The following is a 17,250-nucleotide window of genomic DNA, read 5'->3' as shown; positions in this document are numbered from 1 at the left end:
CATTCATCTGCCCCAGACTGACTCGTCAAATTTTCGTTGATATCAGTCAAGCTCTTTACCTAGTCATGTATTTAGATAATTATGTACTTTCCCGTTGTCCTCTGATCCAGTACCATCCAGTACTTTCCTTTGCAAGATTTAATGTATTTTCCTTCACCTCTTTGTCTATGTTTGATATTTCATTGCAAGCGTTACTGAAGTTAACACTTCCTTGTGGTACAACTGATGAAACGTCAAAAATAATTCCTTTTTAGCATTATTTGCACCTCCAGCCGTCGTCCACTCTGATATAGGGTGTTTCTGCTCATGATACACCACATGTTGCAGTGGCTTCATTCATTCATTATTACCTCATCATTTTGTCCTGCTATTATCATCTGAGGCAACGATATCTGCGTCACACCAGTTGATCAACCCTGTCACTTCCGCCTTTGTAAGTTTCTATACAACTTTTTTATTCTAATTTTCAAGATCTCTGTCGGTAATATCATCTCAACAAGTCATTTTTCTTTCATCAATCTTTATCTACTCTCAGTGTCATGACGTGATTTTCTTGCACTATCTTATCTATCATTTCTTCATAGATTGAAACTAAGCAACTCATGTAGTGGAGAGTAACGGATCTACTCCGCTTAGTTGTTTACCTTGACGTCACTTAACTTCCTGGCCGCCATATTTGTTTATGTATCTACATATCGTTATTTGCCGTTGATACTGGCTCTCCTGTAGTGTCAAGATAATCTTTATATTTTCTGATTCCTCAAAAGACTTTCTCAAAAAAGAATCCACTGTTTTTCCTCTTATGGTTTGTTAACTTTAGGACACTCATTGGTATTAGATCTCTCTCATTATCATATCACTGGAGTGTATGGCTGTAATATGTCTTCTGCCATCCTGGTGACGCCAAACTAACTCATATCCTGATATTTCTGTCTGTATTAACAAATACTCTTCAGGGACTCGCTCCTGAAAGAAGGGGAAAATATATCTAGGCCAAGACTAGTATGTGCTTCTCACATTTCGTCACTGCATTAAGAAACACAAAGACCTAACAGAAAGGGTCCAGAGGAGGGTTGCAAACATGGTACTAGAATCAAGACATTATCGGGAAAGGTTAGAGGCCTTAAGTTTTTCCACCGTGGAAGAAAGAAGAGGATGAGGTGACCTTTGAGTATTTACAGCACTTTAATGACGTAGATAGTAGCCAGGATAGAACAATCAGACGCCATAACGAGAAATTAAACACGCAGATTGGTGAGGAAATATGAATCCTTTTATAGTGTAAGATCAGTGGATGGAGGGAACGAACACAGTTATGAGACAATGAATGTGGACGCCACACAGAATTCTAAAAAGTTGTACGATGCTGATGCTAGATAAAGTTCAAAGGTTGGTGCCCCACGAGTTAAGACTACCCCCTCCCCGTACAGTACAAATAGATAAGTATAAATAGGTAGCAAATAGGCAATTACAGGAGGAGCAGCAGTAGCAGCAGCTCCCGGGTGCAGGCAGGTCAAGCGAGGTCAACATCTGTAGAGGTCCTTCCCGTAGGTCAGTGTCAGGGTTTCAACTGGTTAGTCGTCAGGAAGACCAGGATGTGTGGGGAAAGGGGGTAGGGGTAGGGATAGGGTTCTGATGATGGGGGGGGGGACAAAGGGTAAGGAGGAGGAGGGGATGTGGGTGGAGGGGGTGAGAGACAGCCTGGTGACCAGGATGGGTGGGCTGGACCCTGGACCACACGCACCAGCGACATGTGCAGCTGGGCATCTCTTGCCATGAGACTGCTGCACTTGGGTCTGCTGCTGGACCGTTACTGGGTCTGCTATGGGACCGTTACTGGGTAGGACCACTGCCGGACCTGGACCATCACTTAGTATGCTGCTGGACAGTCACTGGGTTCAGAGCATCAAGATCTCTGAAGTGTGACTCCAGCCACAATTATTATCACATCTGCCCAGAGTGAGGGCGGGCTACTCTCTCTTATTCATTTTTGAAATAGAAATGATTATATTATTTATCTGGTGACACAATAACTAGCAGCTTTATGAACATGGAGAAGGATTAGCAGAACCTGTGGCACAGTCGTGTGTCTATGTGATAAAGCTCAGTGACATTAGTGGTATGGCCTAGGAGTGTTGCTAGTGGCTAGGTGTTGCTGGGGCACAGACAGTTACAAGCAATCATCCAGTGAGACAGGCAGGTGATAGAATTGCTCGTTACAACAAAACCTCACTTAACTGCCTGTTTGTTTGTTTTTCATGCGAGATATTTTTTTGTGTGTGTCGATAAACATGTGGTTATCGGTACAGACGACCTATGGGGATAATTCTCGCTTTGTACGGGGTAACTTCCTGCAAGACAAACCCGCCTGGTCTGTGGCACATGTGCACTTGGTAGATTTTCAGACGAGTTGTTCCAAATTGTCTTAGGCACATGTATACACACACAGCCAGGCACATGTGGATCATGGAACCTTACCGATGGTTGCGTTGAAATAACTTTTCTTATTTCTGTATCTGGTTTGGATTTTGTGATCCAGACATTCTTGATACGAGAACCTGTAACACACGATGTGTTGCAGCTGCTGAAACACCAATGTACCAGCGGGGTCGGCCTTGGAGTAAGATAGATGCACATTCAACCACTCCTGGCTGGGGCTGATATTTGTTTGTTTGTTTGTTTGTTTGTGTGTGTGCGTGTGTGTGTGTGTGTGTGTGTGTGTGTGTGTGTGTGTGTGTGTGTGTGTGTGTGTGTGTGTCTACGTGTAGGAGTAAAGACACGATACATATATACAAGGTTAAGTGGCGGAGCAACAGGAGTGTAACACTCTCTCCCTATAACACACACACAGTAGTCACAGGTAGTAATCACACACACAGACACACACACACACACACACACACACACACAAACACACACCTTGCCAGACACCAACATCGCACCATCTCACTTATTTCGGATCCTGTTTATAATCAAGCATGACCATCTCCACGACACGCAAACCTGTCGCAATCCCGGAACTTTTATACATACATACAACATATGCAAATTAGGATGAGTTGGATCAATATCCTGCAGGAGGGACGGGACGGCAGAGGCGTCACCTGGACACGAGTCAGGTCCACGAGCACCAGACCAGACACCTGGACAACAGAAGAGCCTTCACCCCCACCCTGACCACTGGCGCACCCCCAAGTGGGCCTTAGAGCCCCTGGTCGTTGTGCAGGTAGGTCAGGGGCCGCCCTGGACGTGATGCAAGTGGGTGAGTGGCCCTGGTCGTCGTTGTCTGGGAGCCCTGATCGTAATGCAATTGAACTTGGGGACCTTATGATTGGTGCAGGTGGGTCAGGAGGGGGCGCTATTTCGTGGTACACACAAAACCTTACAAAGAGTTATTGATGAACAATGACTGAACAAAAACTAACAGAGTGTTATTGATGAGCAATAAGTGCATAAAACAACCTTACAGAAAGTTATTGATGAACAACAACTGCACAAAACAACCACAAGTAGGTCAGGAGGGGGGCGCCAGGTCGTGGTACAGGTGGGTCAGGAGGGGGGCGCCAGGTCGTGGTACAGGTGGGTCAGGAGGGGGGCGCCAGGTCGTGGTACAGGTGGGTCAGGATGGGGCGGGCAGGTCCTGGTGCAGGTGGTGTGAGGGAGAGGATCTCTGATGTCGTACGGTGCCGTAACGTGAGATCTCCCCATCAGGCTGGAGTCCTGTCTGGGGCCCTACCTACCCCTACTGGCTGGCTGGCTGACTCACAACAACCTGAATGAAAACCGACAACCATTCCTTATCCCTTGCACGATTTACACCATTCCTGCGTTCAGGTCCCAAGCCTTCAAGACACCTTTCACTCCATCTTTCAACCACTTCCCCGGTTTGTCACTTTACTATGTTCCCTCCACTTCTGACATGTATTCCCCTCATAGTCATCCTCTCCTCTCTCATTCTGCCATATGGCCAACCCATTTCAACACACCCTCGTCAGCTCTCTCATACATACACCTCATACTACCATACCTCTCTCCAACCCTACCATTGTTCATTCGAGCAGCCCTCGTCACACCACTTATTGTCCTCAAACATGCATTTGTGTTCCAGGCCGGCGCCTCGCATGTGTATATTAGGTGTTTAATTTAAAGAAGCTGTGTGAGAAATGCTTAAAGAAAGAGAAGGATTTACATGTGGCATTTATAGTTCTAGAGAACGCGTAGAATATACTTGATAGAGATGTTCTGTAGAAGGTGTTACGAATTCATGGTGTGGAAGGAGAGCTACTGGAAACAGTGAGGAGTTTCTATTAAGAGAGCAAGGCACGTGGGCGAATGGGAAGAAAGGAGTGTGTGTTGTTCTGGGCAGAGATGGTCCACTGCTGATGTCCATAAAGTTTGCATATACATCGTTATTGATGTCCACATTCAGCCAGGGTCCAGAGCCCATGTCCAGCTGCTGCTGCCGCGTGTCCACGTGTCCTAGGCTATAGGTAAGTAGGTGAGTCACGTGTCCCACCTCTTCTTTTTTTTCTTTATTGCGTTATGCAAGGATGCCCACGTATAGAAAACGGGAAGTGGAATCATGGGAAGTTGCTAAGCTGTGTGAATTTCATTTTTTATATATATTTCATTAGAGAGAGAGAGGGGGGGGGGGCAAAAAACTATACGAAAATGAAAGGGTAAGAGGTGCCAAAAACATTCCAGAAGTGAACTGATGGTGAACGAATCTTATGAAGACTTACAACCTCAAGAAATGAATGAAAAGGTCGTGGTTGTTGGAACTTTGATCAAAGAAAATATCTTACGTGAGGTTCAGAAATGATCAAAGATGAGACTCTATGATGAGAGTGAACATTTGATTGACAGCAAAGGTAAGTAGATAAACAGAAGAAAGAAAAGGTGATAGAAGTGAAGGCAGACAGTAGACAAGTGAGAACAATGATGTAGAAGTGAGGGTAGACGGTAGACGAGTGATAGCGTGGAGGTAGAAGTGATGGTAGATGGTAGACGAGTGAGAGCGTGGAGGTAGAAGTGAGGGTAGATGGTAGACAAGTGAGAGCGGGAGGGCAGCGTCAGGAAGGTGCGGTCGACTCTCTCCCTTCAGGCGGCATTCGTCCCTGTGACCTCCGTCCCGCTACCCTACCAGGCTCTACCCTACCCTACCAGGTGCTACTCTACCCTATCAGGTGCTACTCTACCAGGCTCTACCCTACCCTACCAGGTGCTACTCTACCCTATCAGGTGCTACCCTACCAGGCTCTACCCTACCCTACCAGGTGCTACTCTACCAGGTTCTACCGTGCCCTACAGGTGCTACTCTACCTTACCAGGTGCTACCCTACCAGGCTCTACCCTGCTCATTGCTACTCTACCATAGCAGGTTCCACCCTACCCTACCATAACAGATGTTACCCTTTCCTACCAGGCGATACCTTACTCTACCAGGTGTTGCCTTACTCTACCAGGTAATACATCACCAGGCGCTACTCTGCTAAGCATTACCTGCCGGTCAAAACCCTGTCGTCTTCGAAATATAAAACATATTTGATTATGTGTTTATTTTTTTATTCTGTGCCAGATCTACGACTTATATCTGTTCATATTTTGTACCTGTAATGATATGGGTAAATTTGAAGTTAAGGAGCGCCACAGATTTCGAAGAAACGCACCTGAACGATTCTCTACTTGGAAAAAAATTATATAGATTGGTGGAGCGTGATTATGAGCATTAGCTTTTATCGTACAATGATAAATGAATGATAGTTCTGTGTGGGGGAGGGGGAGGGGGAGGGGTATGATCATCAGGGAAAATATGGGCTAATTAGCATTAAAGTTAAGTGATATGATTGCAGAAATTCACAGAATTTTCCCAAGCTGGCGAGTTTACTGCAGAAATATACCACCGTTAATGCTGTGAAATTTTAGGGCCTGCGTGCGCTGGCTGGTTGTGGGGAGGCTGAGTGGTGGGTCGAACAGCCGCTTGGTGTGTCTTCTGTTTGTTTACATTTTTGGCCAGCCGGTGCGACGCCGTGTATCGAGTATACTTGAATTATAGATATCAGAACTAGGATAAATCTAGGCTGCTGAGTGGCACTAGGCAAGGGTGTTGTTCTAGGTTCTGTTGATCTTAACATGGACATCACCTGTACAATTCCGTTCATCTGTAAGGGTATTGAATAGCTTAACGAAGGTGGAAGTCAGGCTCACCAATGCACAACCTACGGGTACACAAGAAAATCCTCTGTTGTGTTATAGAATCCAACTCAGTCAGATTAAAGGGAATCTCTACAGAACACCATATATTTCCTTGATGTTCATACCCCTAACCACAATCGTTTTCTATGAGTCCTGGTGTAACCTAGGACCTTCCTAATGGTCCTGCAACCCGAGGCTGCGCTAACCCCACCCGAGACGGCACGGGCAGATGAATGCCCTAATCAAGGCCTTCTCATGAGCGCTGTATGTATAGATACCCAAGCTTAAGCCAGGTACCTGATTTATCATCCAAACTTTAGGGAAGATGAACGGCTGAGTTGACTGTGGACCGAATGCTGCATCCAGGATTCGAACCCACGCGCTCGACCCCGGATATCTAGTGAATGCATCGCGATCAGCAACGTTAAGTGCTACACCGATATATATCTTTTCTTGCGTAATGTTATACTATTGTCTCTTGGTTGTTCTATCTTTACGTCTGATGAAAACCACTTTACTGCTGTCGTTATCAAAACTGGTTTAAAAAAAATAAAGGGCGTGATCAAGTCGCCCTTACCTTTTCTTTTTTTTTTTCATGCTGAACAAATTTATGGTCTCCAGTTTATCACTATAACTCAGATCTCTTATTTCTGCTACCATCATTGTTCCTTTCCTCTGGACTTGCTCTTATAGTCTTTCGTTCATCTTTAAGTGTCGTGACTAAACTTGAGAAACGTAAATCAGTTTTCGGCTTAAGATACGAAGTGTCCAGTTTGCTGAACACTCCCTTATCCACGAATTTCAGTGCCAATCTACCCCTTGCCAACAGATAGATGTCGCCCTCACAGTCTGCCGAGGACAGGGGCGCTGGTAGCAGGTGAGGTAGGCACCTTACCTTGCGTTAGTGATCTGTTTAATATCTAGGTTATGGGAAATATCAGTTGTCGCCTGATCTGGTCTAACACACGGGGCTGGGTTATCAAGGCCGGTCGATGTGTCTGGCTTGATGTGGTCTAGGCATTCTAAATTTTCATAACACTGATTTCCGTTACCTTCAACTCTCGGGAGAGAGAGAGAGAGAGAGAGAGAGAGAGAGAGAGAGAGAGAGAGAGAGAGAGAGAGAGAGAGAGAGGAGAGAGAAGGAGGGAGGGTTGGGGCGGGGGGGATGTGCCAGGCTTGACCGGGTGCATTCATTAAGGGGTGAACGACGAACAGAGAGCCATTCCTAAGCACCACACGACCCATGCCTACGTTCATTTCACGGCTGTCGGGTGGTGATGGTAACGAGCGTCGAGTCCCAGAGTGTGGGGGAGAGGGGCTGGAGTGGGCCCCCTGTGTACCATGACCTGATACCCCAGGGGTCCTGTTGACCTCCGGGAGCGCCATTCATTGTCCACTTCGTCTCAGGTCGTGGTAGGGGAGGTGCTGATTACGGTATCGTGAGGGTCAGGTCATCGTACTCAAAGGGCTTTCGTCAATGCACTCTGGGAGGGGGGAGGGGTTAAATCGCTCTACTCAAGGGCGTATATCCATTGTTCGTAACTCATGTACTGAAAGGTGAAAGGCTTTGTGCTTAAAAGGGGGTTTGGATACTTACTGCATTTGTGGGGGTTGATATATTGTATCTAAGGGTTGGATCGTTGCACTCAAGGGCTCAGTGCACCACAGGGGATAATTATGTATCATTAATTCATGGCGGTCATTGTATTCATGATCCTTTATGTTTGAAGGTCATCATACTTACAGGTCATCATCCTCATGACTCAGAGTCATCACCATACTCAACTGAGTTATCATTCACAAGTCATGATATACGAGTCGTCTGACTAACCATACCAAGGATTGATCATCATAATGCCTCCTTCCTTCCTTCCTTCCTTCCTTCCTTCCTTCCTTCCTTCCTTCCTTCCTCCCTTCCTTCCTTCCTTCCCCTTTTCTATTACTCTTTCCACCTGGGGACCTCTCGATGATTCCCACATTCTTGGTCTCTGACTCACCAGATGATCATTATAATCCGCAGTCATTATACTCAAGAGTCACTACATTCAAGAGTCATTATACTCAAGAATCACTACATTCAAGAGTCATTATACTCCATGAAAGTCATCATACTCGAGTCTTTATCCAGAGGAACCGAGACTTAGATTACGTTCTTGGTGATGATGACTCCTGAGGATGACTCTCTCGAGAACTACCTAAGCATGACTTTTAATTAATCAGTGACGCAAGAGAGTCATCATACACGAATCATCATACTCTAAAGAGTTATCATACCCCGGAGAGTCATCATACCCGGAGTCATCATACCCTGGAGAGTCATCATTCGCCGGAGAGTCATCATACCCTGGAGATTCATCATACCCGAAGAGTCATCATACCCTGGAGATTCATCATACCCGTAGAGTCATCATACCCTGGCGAGTCATCATACCCCGGAGAGTCATCATTCGCCGGAGAGCGGAGGTGGCCGGGGTCAGCGGGTGCGGCCCGGGCCGCTCTACTACAGGCAGTGCGTGAGGGAACACCATTAACTTTTTTTCTCTTGTTGAATTATATATCAGACGGCGGGAGAGGCAGCGGGGGAAATGACGGGGCGGGTGAGAGCAGGTGAGAGGGAGAGTGAGAGAAAGTTGAGCGAATGAGACGGAGGGAGAGAAGAGTGAGGATGTAAATCCCTTGATATTCCGATAATTTCTCTGATTAGCTTCAATATCGTCGGAGAATATATGAGTCTTCTCGGTCAAGTCACACTTGGCTTGTTCTTGCCTGGGAGCTTTGCTGGCAAGATGAGGGCCGGTCAAGCAAAGTCTTAAATTCACACGAAAGTGGAGGGATTTTCTCCTGGCATCATCATGCAACGCGGAAGGGATCGAACCGTTGTTCTTCTGTTCACCACGACATCAGGTGAGGAGGCTCCTGCTGCTTAAACCATCAGAAAAGTCCTTGGTTACCATAGATGGTTCCTGTCTTTCACACTCCTTCTCTCCTCCTCCTTCTCTCTTCCTCCCTCCTTCTCTGGACTGTCTTTTAATTCACCAGTTTAAAAGAAGATACGATTATGAGAGTAAGAAATTATACCATCTCGTGGCATCTGTATGACCTGACCCTCCTGCTCTCTAGGCACAATATTCTCAAAGAACATCTGATCATCCTCAACTGGAATTTACTGTAAAAGAATCACCATTTTTTTTCTTTTTTAAACGAGCCGTAACATATAGTGGAAAAGAACGAACGCTGCAGAATCGTAACAGTAAACAGGGGTTGAGATCACACTGGGATATAACGTTTATAGTAAACACAACACAACGATGATGGAAACTGATCACATCGAAATATCTTTCTATCCTCAGGTGACGGAAGATGGGAGCTCGTGAGTCGGTAATTGAGTCAATGAATCAATGAGTGAGTCAGTTCAGAAAAAAGGATATAAATATGGGCTCCATGTGAGGAGAGCAGACGCTCTCGTTCCTTACGAGGAGGAGGCGGGTTCTCCCAGCCGCTGGCAGCGATTCATGTGATAAGCTCTTTACTGGTGAACAAAGAGTTAGGGATTAAACAACTGTTTATTCGCTAGGGGGGAACTCTCTTGATTACCTGGCCATCCATCAGGTCTGGGGTACGTGGCCAGGAGGGCTGGTAGGAACAGTGTACGTGGCGAGGCGGGTTGGTAGGAACAGTGTTCGTGGCCAGGAGGGCTGGTAAGGAGCAATGTACGTGGTCAAGGAGCAATGGTGTAAGCGTCAGACACACTTCGACTATTTCACACGTGGTTTTAATGTGCACGCTTGTCTCCTTGACCCTGGGTAAACATGCGCCAGGTGTGTCGTAAGACACACTTCTCACCCTAGGCCAAGTCAGACGTGGTCCTAGTGTTAGGGTCAGTCACGTCCCTCACCCCTGGTATCCTCAGACTGTGTGTGTGTGTGTGTGTGTGTGTGTGTGTGTGTGTGTGTGTGTGTGTGTGTGTGTGTGTGTCCTCTACAATAGGTGAAAATCCTGCACCGATGATACATAAGGCTTGCAGAAAAGGGGTTCGGTCAGTGATGTAAACATTATCCGACGTGAGTTCAGTAGATCTAACCGACAGACACACTTGCTCAGAAGAGAGGGACTGACTACAGTACACTGATAAGTACATACATAAAGCCAACCTGGAGAGGGTGAGAAAGAAGGGAATGGTAGTTGATATCCACTGCAATGAGAGAACTAGGGAATGGAAAATGTCTGAGTTTCGTGATGTTTCGCCAGGAACCGGGAATCACCAATGATCACTGAACGAATGCCACGAGCAAGGTATTAGCCACATGCAACTTGATGAGACACATGTACAAACATACAGTACATAACTACAGTAGCACTCGAGGAGGAGGGGAATGTAGTACACAGACCTGATATGATCGTGGATGGTATTGACGGATTGTGAAAGGTTGCACGAACGCATGAATAACAATAGTTTGTATAGGAATAAGACAAAGGTTACAGCAGTCACATGAAGCTGAGCAGAATATCAAGAGGGACGCTTTACAATTACCTGTACCTTATATTCCTTCAGTACTGCCAGTGAGATCATCCACAGGAGAAAATGTGCACTGTATTAATGCAGCGGAAAGTAACATGGAGATGAGGTAATAAGTTTGATCCGGGATGACTTACAGTTCTATTATGTCAACTGAGACGACACGGGCGACTGAATGCCCTAATCAAGACCATCTCATTAATGCAATATATATATATATATAATATATATATATATATATATATATATATATATATATATATATATATATATATATATATATAGCATTGGAACAACCAGGACACAAAAGTTTTATCTGAATACGTCTTCCCCTACACAATGAACGTCCCGAATAAACTGTATCTTGGAGGAGGAGAAGATCTGGGATGATAGGAGCAATGGGAATGATCAAGAAGAGAACAAGGATCGGCATTCGTACCAGCTTAGGAAAATGATGAAGTCAGTTCATATAGTCTGAAAAATTGAAATCTCTTCTGTACACTCACGATCTTTTCTTTCGCGGTCTTTCTATCACTGAGCTTTGGCTGGAGATCCGAAGTGTCGTGTTTCAGCAACACGACAAGTTGACCCTCTGGGACAGGTTTTAGTTGTGCCGATTTCTGTTGATGAGACATCTGAGAATTCGTGTTCTGTAGAAGCCTGAGAGTCTCACGATGCATGTGTGTCGAGACCTGAGCAAATTGTGTGCTGACTGAGTCGTCGATCGTGTCAATAGGTCTCGGCGAAGAGGTCAGTTGCAAGATATCGAAGAGGTCGACTTTACGTTGGGCGAAGCGAAGGGTAAGGCGGGCACGTAATGTAGACAGCGACCGAGTCACGCCAAACTGAGCTATAATCGATTTGAACGTCTGGGCTGCAGGAGGAGTAAAGCTTCGTCATGAGGTTTCCCGTGGAAGTGCGCAGGCTCAGAGCGGCGAGAGATGTTGCCAGGTGAGCTGCTGCGGTGGAAGAGGACCAGCGAGGGGTAGACTCGTATGGTCTGTCTCATCAGATGTCGAAATCTAACAACCGCGTAGACTTAGAGGCACCATTGCCAGGGGAGGCGTCGGTAGTCGGAGGAGAGGAGTTCCAGCTGCAACCTGAACCACACGTCTGTACCCTCAGGGGAGGTGTGGACTTGGGGAGTAAGTGCGTGGGGGGGGTCATCACATGTAGAAAAAACCGTGTAGGTTGAAAGGCAGTGAACTCACCCAGTTCCCTTACGAGAGTCATTGAAAAACTTGTCTGGGACGCGTATTTTGTCCCGATTGTAGACTTGTGTGTCTTCTTATTTCTTTGGATATCTTTAACTTACTGGTTGTAGATATAAAGTACAGGTAGTGATTAGTGAGTAAAGGTACAAAAGGGTTCCACTGGTGATATTGTGTGCCCACCACTCCTAGCTAGACCGTGGGTGCCCACCATCACTCTGGGGCATGTCAAATGTCGCCCCTCATGTGAGGCTGGAATACACTCCTCAACCTGGGTTGTCAGACTTAACCTGGCGTGAACATGTCACACTCCTTACCCAGGGCTAGGTCAGACTAAGAAATAGTGTGAAGGTCTGACAATCCTCACCCTGAGCCAAGTCAGACGTGATCCTTGTGTGAGGACCTGACATATTTCTCACTTCAGACTTGGTCTTAGTATGAGGACACACTCCTGACCCTGAGTCAGGCCAGACGTGATCCTAGTATGAAAGGCTGACACACACACACCTGACCGACCCTGGGTCAGGTCATAGGTTATAGGGTGTGGGGTCAGACCCATTCCTCACCCTGAGACAGGTCAGTCTGGTTTTCCCCGTAGAGCCCACGAGAGGAAACCCTGGGAGTTCCCATAGCCCACAGGACTCCCGCATACTTGGTCATCACATAAGTGGGCAGAAGCATTTCCTGCGGCCGCATGCTGGTGATGGTAGTGGCGGCGGTGGCCACCGCACCTGCGTCGGCCCTACCCTCAGGCACCAGCATTAACCACAACGCCTGCCAAGCGTCTCACACTCTCCTCCGTATCTTGAAACTTACGGACGGCGGCGTGTGCTCAAGAGGTAGACGCGTACACCGTGGTAAGTGGAGGCTAATCGTTCCCTTTTCAGTTTCCAGTTTGGACGAAGGAAATATTTTGGAAATGATGTTTGGTTTCTTGAAGGTTCCTCAAGGTTGATTGATTAAATCGAATTCGTTTTTTCCACGTAGTTTGTTTTCAGAATAAGAACATTGCCAACGGAGGGAATACACGAAGGGTTCAGACGACTGCTCTCAGGTCGGTAAGTCAAGTAGAACATACCGCGTCTCTCTCTGATGGATAACTAAGCGCACTGCCGTGTACTGGGACCTCTGGAGCATCCTCCAGATCATGTCATCATTTTCTGTAGGAGAGACACCTCGAAGACAACCCCAAAATCAAAAAATGAATTACTGCGTTCCAACACTCACACATTATCCTAAAATTTGTGTTTGACATGACTGTAGGGTGTAGGGACGTCACATCATGAAGTGTGGTGAAAATTTCTTTTTTGAATACGGTGATCAAAATACTATTTTGATACGGTAGATTGAGCGAGTATATTTCTACCGGTTGCTGAACTAAGTTTCCTGAGCTAGACAAAGTCATTGTAATATTCTTCGTATTATAGAAACGTCCTAGTCAAGCTATGTAAGCTGGCTAGCATCACCATCGAACAGACCACATCGTGAGGGTCTGGAGTTATCGTGCCGCCCCTCATGGAGCAGTGTGGCAGGTGACAAATATCTTGTCTGTTATTACTCTGGAATATTGATGATATTCAGATCTTCAGGAAGTACCTCCCCATTAACGAGGACCTGGTGATGGAAGGTGGGTTATGTGGAGTGGTTACATTGACCACCTGTGTACCAGTAACATCTGCTGGAAATTAGAATATAAATACTTGATGAGAGAGTGAAACTTTTAGACTACAGTTTCAATGCCTTCTGGGTCTGCCCTCAGCTAAGAAGCCTGAGACCAGGTGTCGACACGATGAAGATAAACGTTTTCCTCTGTTACTGTGGCTCACATATGGTATTCACAAGACACCACTGCTACTTTCCCACATAAGACCACACCTGAAGACCATGTTGGCAGGTTGTCCCTGGCAATATTGTCTTTGTTATTAATGAAGTCACAGAATGATGGTTCGGGTCTTTGATGGGATGATACCATGGCAGTTTTCCCCTGCTCTAGTTATTTTACCGATCAAGTTGTATCAATAGAAGGATGTTAGCTTAGTGATGATATAATGATAATAATGATAAACGTTTTATTGAATGTTGGCGGCCATTCGCCTGAAAAAATGTGTGTGTGTGTGTGTGTGTGTGTGTGTGTGTGTGTGTGTGTGTGTGCCCCTTTACCCAGAGAGGTGAGGAATCACAAGCAGGTCTTTCATACCCGCGCCACACACGGAAGGTTCATGGACCAGCACCGGGCCGGGGGCGAGTGACCTTGGTGTGTCTGTTGAGGGTATATGGGAATGACTGGTGACCTGGACCACTGCCCCAATACTGTCTGTGTTCAGGGGCTGCCCGACCCACGGGTGAAGGGGCCGTGTGTCCTGCGGGGTCGCCCAACCTACGGATGAGGAGCTGTGACCCATGGGGATTCCCCTCGACCCATGGGATACGTCCGAACCATGGACGAAGGGCGGGATACGCATGGGATCCCTTGACCCATGAACGATAGAAATGTTCCGCAACCCATATATATATATATGCTGTTGCATGTAGCGAGTTCCCTGTATTCTCATATACAGCTTTTGAGTAGTGGTACTGTGAAAAGTTATTTCCCTCGCTACATAAGCATATGTGAGACATCATCTCCGTTGTGGTAAATTCCTATAATGTGGTAAAAAAGATAGATCAAACCTAGATGATAAATCCATATACGATTTCTCCAGAAGATTTAGGTGGAGTATTTAACCATATTCTGCCTAGGAATAATCGGGAAGATGATCACACTTTCTCTGAATACCTCCGAACTCGATCCAACATAATTCTACAGGTAAACTCGATCAACTGACATGAGTAACCAGCATGATGAGGATAATCAGGTCATGTACCTGCGTGGATGGCAGCCACACACTTTGGCGGGATTACCAGGCAAGGGGTCAGGTCTGGCAGGAGTCAAGGTTGGAAGTCTAGCCAAGAGAGGATTACCATCACGATGGCTGATCCAGAATTAGAATATTGGATTATAGTAGGGATTACTCAAGACGCGAGGGTGATTAATAGAGATAGTGAGGGAGTATTAAGGGTTAATAGATATAGTAAGTGAGTATTAGAGGTTATCAGAGTTAGTGAGGGAGTATTAGGGGTTGATATAGTGAGTGAATATTAGAGAATAACAGAGATAGTGAGGGAGTATCACGGGTTAACAGGTGTGGTGAGGGAGCACCATTACGACGAGATCATTCAGCAGGTAAGGAGGCTCGCCAGCAGTCAGAGGGAGGCTATCAGTAGGGAGAGTGATCATCCACCATATACAGGGGGATTAGTCAGTGTAACAGGGATTATAAGGTGAGGGAACTGCTATTCGGGTGAAAAAAAAAACTGCCCAAAATGTAATAGGGATTAATCAGCAGGTGAAAGAGAGATTACTGATTACTCATCGGATGAGGGGATTACCCAGCAGGAGAGTGAATCCCTACACCCAGACCCCCCCTGGAGAGTATGGGTTACGATGGAAACCCCCCAAAATTCCCACCCCCGAACCAGCGCGCCGTGGTTACAACAAAGAGTTTCTTCCTTCTGTGTTGTGAGGACACGGCAGAACGCACGAAGACCAAGTGTCTATGTCTGAAAATACCTGAAATACCGTGTTGTGATGGAGGCTCACACCACTCTGTCGTGCCGCAAGCTTACACGAGCAGAGGCGTAGAGAGGGGTTAGGGTGACCACGGCGTGCGGACCACGAGCATCCGCCAGGGAGGGAAGGAGGGGATGGTGGACAACAGAGGTGCTCGTCTCTGAATGATAAAACCTGTTTGTCCAAGATCAACAACAAGTGGAGTTCTCCTGGTCTCCAGATAACTTCGCTTTTTTCTGCTCTGAACATCTTTTTACTTGGTTGGAGGTTAGAACTCAAACTTCACTGAAATACTTAAACAATACCGTATATCAAGATTACTATAAAGTGGATGTTCCTGGATCTATAGTGAACGTTTTTGTATATATAATGAAGAACTCCAAGATTACTATATGCCTTCCTCCGTAATATTCGAGAACACCCTTGAAGAACCTGGACGCCATCTTAGGAGAACTAATAACCAGTCTACGGTAATTTAAGGCCGGTTCCTTAAGGGCAGCTTCGAACAACTTCACTGGAATTCATAGGGTACATCTTGGAAGGCTCTTTAGGGGATCTGTTTAATTCGTCTGAGTTTCAAATGAATTCCGCTAGGTCTTGGAACTTCCAGCAGTCGTCGGGAACTTCCAGCAGTCGTCGGGAACTTCCAGTGATCGTCTGAGAATTTCCAGCAGTCATCTGAGAACTTCCAGTACTCGCCTGAGAACTTCCAGGAGTCTCTTACGTCTTCGGAGAACTTTGGTAGGACAACTCAGAGATGATTTAGGTAGAACTGGAAACTTCAAGTGGGTGAAGAGACTTAAGAACTTTAGAGGAACTACAAGTGGTTCCCATACGACAATATCCAATGACCTGTTTGTGCCTTGTCAAAGTATTGCTCCTTTGGTGCTGATTTGAAAATAATGAGAGACCTCGAAGTGGTGTACGTAGTGCATAAGGAGAACTGGGAGCGCTTCCACTGAGGTCCTCTTAAGGGTGCTGAGGTGGAGGAGTGACCTTTGTCTGGCCGGGGTCAACGTTCCAGAATGAGAGGTGGTCATGTAGCAACGTAGGAGAGGGACACTTGGCCCTCTTACCACCGCCACCGACCACCGCATCCACCGCCACCTTGCTAACCTGTTGCTACCTCAGCTGTTCTTACGTATTCCTGGGGTTATTTTTAGCTGTGGTTGACCATGAAGGTGGGAAAAGACGCCAGCTACAGTGGACGCTCCGCCACCTAACCTCGAGATTGTATTCGTTGTTCTGTACATCAGGAGAGATGGAAAGCGAGGGAGATGTACACTGATAGATACACAAGTAGGAGGCTACATGTGTGTGTGCATGATTACATGTTTATAACCACTTACTTTTATTTAACGAAGAGAGAGAGAGTTTCACGCTCGTGGGGGCCCATCTCTTGACCCTTAGCTAATAATACAACTGTTTCAACTTTCGTGTCCTGCACATACAGTATCCTCATTCAGTCTATTCCATTCATCCACCATTCTTCTTTACATCTTTTCATATGTTTTTCACATAATTTCATGTTACGTCATCTGCTTGATCTGTTGTTATACCTCTCGAGGAATGGTATACTCCACACCTCATCGATCTGGCCTAAAAGCTTAAAGGTTGTTAACAGGTCACCCCTCACTCTTCCCTCTCTCATGGTGGGTAAATATGATATGTGTGTGTGTGTGTGTGTGTGTGTGTGTGTGTGTGTGTGTGTGACGCAG

The sequence above is a fragment of the Panulirus ornatus genome, chromosome 42, assembly GCF_036320965.1.
Source record: "Panulirus ornatus isolate Po-2019 chromosome 42, ASM3632096v1, whole genome shotgun sequence".
In the NCBI taxonomy this organism is placed as follows: Eukaryota; Metazoa; Arthropoda; class Malacostraca; order Decapoda; family Palinuridae; genus Panulirus; species Panulirus ornatus.
Note: the sequence above shows the minus strand (reverse complement) of the source record.